Source organism: Saccopteryx leptura, chromosome 3 (genome assembly GCF_036850995.1).
Source record: "Saccopteryx leptura isolate mSacLep1 chromosome 3, mSacLep1_pri_phased_curated, whole genome shotgun sequence".
Lineage (NCBI taxonomy): Eukaryota > Metazoa > Chordata > Mammalia > Chiroptera > Emballonuridae > Saccopteryx > Saccopteryx leptura.
Genome location: NC_089505.1, coordinates 190,838,186 through 190,841,677, shown reverse-complemented (window position 1 = coordinate 190,841,677; position 3,492 = coordinate 190,838,186). Strand labels below are relative to the sequence as shown.

The 3,492-nt window shown below is 39.7% G+C and overlaps 1 pseudogene; it reads left to right on the top strand.

The window, feature by feature from the left end:
* The first annotated feature begins 2,683 nt into the window (after positions 1 to 2,683).
* On the top strand, positions 2,684 to 2,774 carry LOC136401766 (U2 spliceosomal RNA; annotated as a pseudogene).
* Positions 2,775 to 3,492: the final 718 nt, after the last annotated feature.

Below are 3,492 nucleotides of genomic sequence, written 5' to 3'. Positions count from 1 at the left end.
GTGGATAAATTCAAATGAGATTATTTGATCTGACTAATAATTTACCACAGTGTAATTTACATTACTAAGATATAATTCACAAAGGTTAAATTTTGGGGCACTTGATTAAATTCAGGTATCATATTATTTCCATCCAAGAAATGTAGCAATATCACCTTTGGGGGGAAAAATAGGTTCTCATCTATTGTGTTTACAACTGGATCTCTATTACAGAGAACAGTTCTTGGCACACAGTGCTCAATAAATATCTGTGAATGAATGTCAGTATCATACCCTCTTACTAGAAGCCTTGTCTGGAATACTTGTAAAAACGGGGCCTCAGAGGAATAAAATGATCCTCCCAAGGTCTTTTAACAAGAAACTATTTGAATGCTAACTGGTATCCAAATGCTTGATTTCTGAGGTCCCAAGGTTTGTCAACAGCCAGACCATGTTACACTGCTTGAATCTTAGTCTCATCGTATTGACACTAGCAAATAAAGACATACAAAGAAACAAGTATAATGAGTCCACAGCCTCTTCACTTGCCTTTGCCAACAGATCTTTACTCTGCCACCTCCCATTGGAAGCTCTCTGAGGTGTTCCATGACAATCATAACCTAACCATCCAAATGAGGTTGCTCTTCCATCTGTTCAGGGCCATCAGAGCCCTTGTGCAATGAATTTCAATTTAAGGAGCTTTATGTCCCATCTGGAGTGAAAGGCTTCATACCTATATGAGAGAGAAAGATCACTGTGATTTTAACCTGGTTTTAATGAATATGACTAAATTCAAAATTTTAAATTTAAATGATATTTAAATACTGTGTGTTTCAGCTTACTGAGAATGATTGAGCCAACAACTATTTTCAAAGTCACATTTTCACAGCAGTAAATGCTCATTAAAAATAAACCATATAGCCTGACCAGGCAGGGGTGCAGTGGATAGAGCGTTGGACTGGGATGTGGAGGACCCAGGTTCGAGACCCTGAGGTCACCAGCTTGAGCACAGGTTCATCTGGTTTGAGCAAAGTTCACCAGCTTGGACCCAAGGTCGCAGGCTTGAGCAAGGGGTTACTTGGTCTGCTGTAGCCCCATAGTCAAAGCACATATGAGAAAACAATCAATGAACAACTAAAGTACCACAACGAAAAAATTGATGATTCTCATCTCTCTCCCTTCCTGTCTGTCTGTCCTTATCTATTCTTCTCTCTGACTCTCTCTCTGGCTCTGTCAATAAATAAATAAATTAATAAATAAACCATATATGCAAGAACTCTCATTGCAGAATGGTTTCTAAGAGGAGAAAACTTGAAACTAATCCAAATGTCTATCAAGAGATAAGAAAAGAAATTATGTTATGTTCATACTATATAGTTATTAAAGAGAATGAAATAGATCTACATGGGCTAATGTGACAAAATAATTAACATCTGCAATAAATGGGAAAAAAGGTATAAAATGCTATGCATGTTTCTATTACTAACAATAACAGCAATAAATGTCAGTATATGCATATCAAAAAATCTGGAAGAGCCTGACCAGGCAATAGCTCAGTGGATAGAGTATCAGACTGGGATACAGAGGACCCAGGTTCGAAACCCTGAGGTCACTGGCTTGAGCATGGGATCGTTGACATGACCCAATGGTTGCTGACTTGAACCCAATAGTCTCTGGCTTGAGCCCAAGGTCACTGGCTTGAGCAAGAGGTCACTTGCTCTGCTATAGCCTCTGGTCAAGGCACATATGAGAAATCAATCAATGAACAACTAAGGAACCGCAACGAAGAACTGATGCTTCTCACCTCTCTCCCTTCCTGTCTGTCTGTCCTAATCTGTCCCTCTTTCTGTCTTTCTCATTGTCTGTCACACACACACACAAAAATCTGGAAGAATATACAACAAGCTATAGGCAGTAATTACTCTAGGCCAGTGATTTTCAACCTTTTTTGAGCCGCGGCACATTTTTTACATTTACAAAATCCTGGGGCACACCAACTACCAAAATGACACAAAATGACACTCTGTTAGAATTTATTTAAAGTTTAAATAAACTACATTTGTTAAAAAAAAAAGTTAAATAAAAAAGGATAACCCCCTCATATATACAGTCCCACGTAACATCCCCTTATAAATACAGCCCCACGTAACATCCCCTCATATACAGTCCCATGTAACCTCATATATACAGTCCTATGTAACCTCATATATACAGTCCCATGTAACCCCTCATATATACATTCCCATGTAACCCCTCATATATACAGTCCCATGTATCCCCTCATATATACAGTCCTGCTAGTAGATACCGGTGCTTTCATCAAGGTTGTGGGTTCAAATCAATTTGGAAAGTACTCTCTCTATATAGAGACTGGACAAAATCAATTTTAGAAAATGTTGGGTACTTGTGTAATATCATAAGTCCTCAGACCTCAGAGCATCTCTACTGTCAGATTGAAAAGTTTGCTTTCTAGGTAAGGATTCTGATAAATACTAGAGTTCTCCCTGAGGTTGTGGGTTCAAATCCCATGGTCAGCTGGGTGCAGGGGCCTTGGTTCTGTCTGTTTTGATGGTGTATATAGAGATTTGAGCTCTTTAAGAAGATGACCCTTCAGGAGGCCATATACAATATAGATAACATTGTGATGTATTGTGATGCATTGTATATCACCCTCTACAGGGCCTCTTTTAAAAAGAAAAAGGTCATTGCTTCTCGGCCTTTTGGCTAAGATCAAGTGTAGTATCTGTTCTTATCAGTTTAAAAAGAAAAAGGTCAAATATCTATATACACCATCAGGATAGACATAGCCAGCTGAGGCTGAGGCTTCATCTAGTGGTGGCAACATTTCCTCCAGTCCTGACCAGGATTAGAAATCTGGACCATAGGGAGGAGTAGCAGCTTCAACTACTCGCCGTGGCCACACAATGACAAGTGCGCAGCAGCCCGAGCGGGGACCTTCCTGGGTGTGGATGAGAGGCGGCCTACTATTGGTTTATCGCTAGTGGTCGGGATGAATCCTAGAAGGTGATTGGTCAGTGAGCGTTCCGTGTGCCTCCACTCTTCCTGTCGCTGATAGCTGGAAGGATTGTGAGGGGAATGTTTATGTTCGGATGGAGGCGGCTGGCGGCGGGCCGGATAAATAGCCTCCACGGGCCGTATCTGGCACGCGGGCTATAGTTTGGGGACCCATGTTTAATTTCCCCACGGCACACCTGACCATGTCTCATGGCACACCGGTTGAAAAACACTGCTCTAGGCAATAGTTTTAAGGAGTAATTTCATTTTCAGCCATATTTATCTCTACATCATGTAAAATGTTTACAATCATCACATATTAATTTTAAAAATGCTCCTGTTTAATTTTTTAATATAAATAGGTATAATAAATTAAAAATTAATAAACTGAAAGTTTAAAATGACAATTTGAATATAAATTGAATATAGCCTTTCAGAGAGTTAGTCTGTGCCACAAGCTTTGCATGCTTTTATTCTTTAGCCCAGTAAGTTTTGATA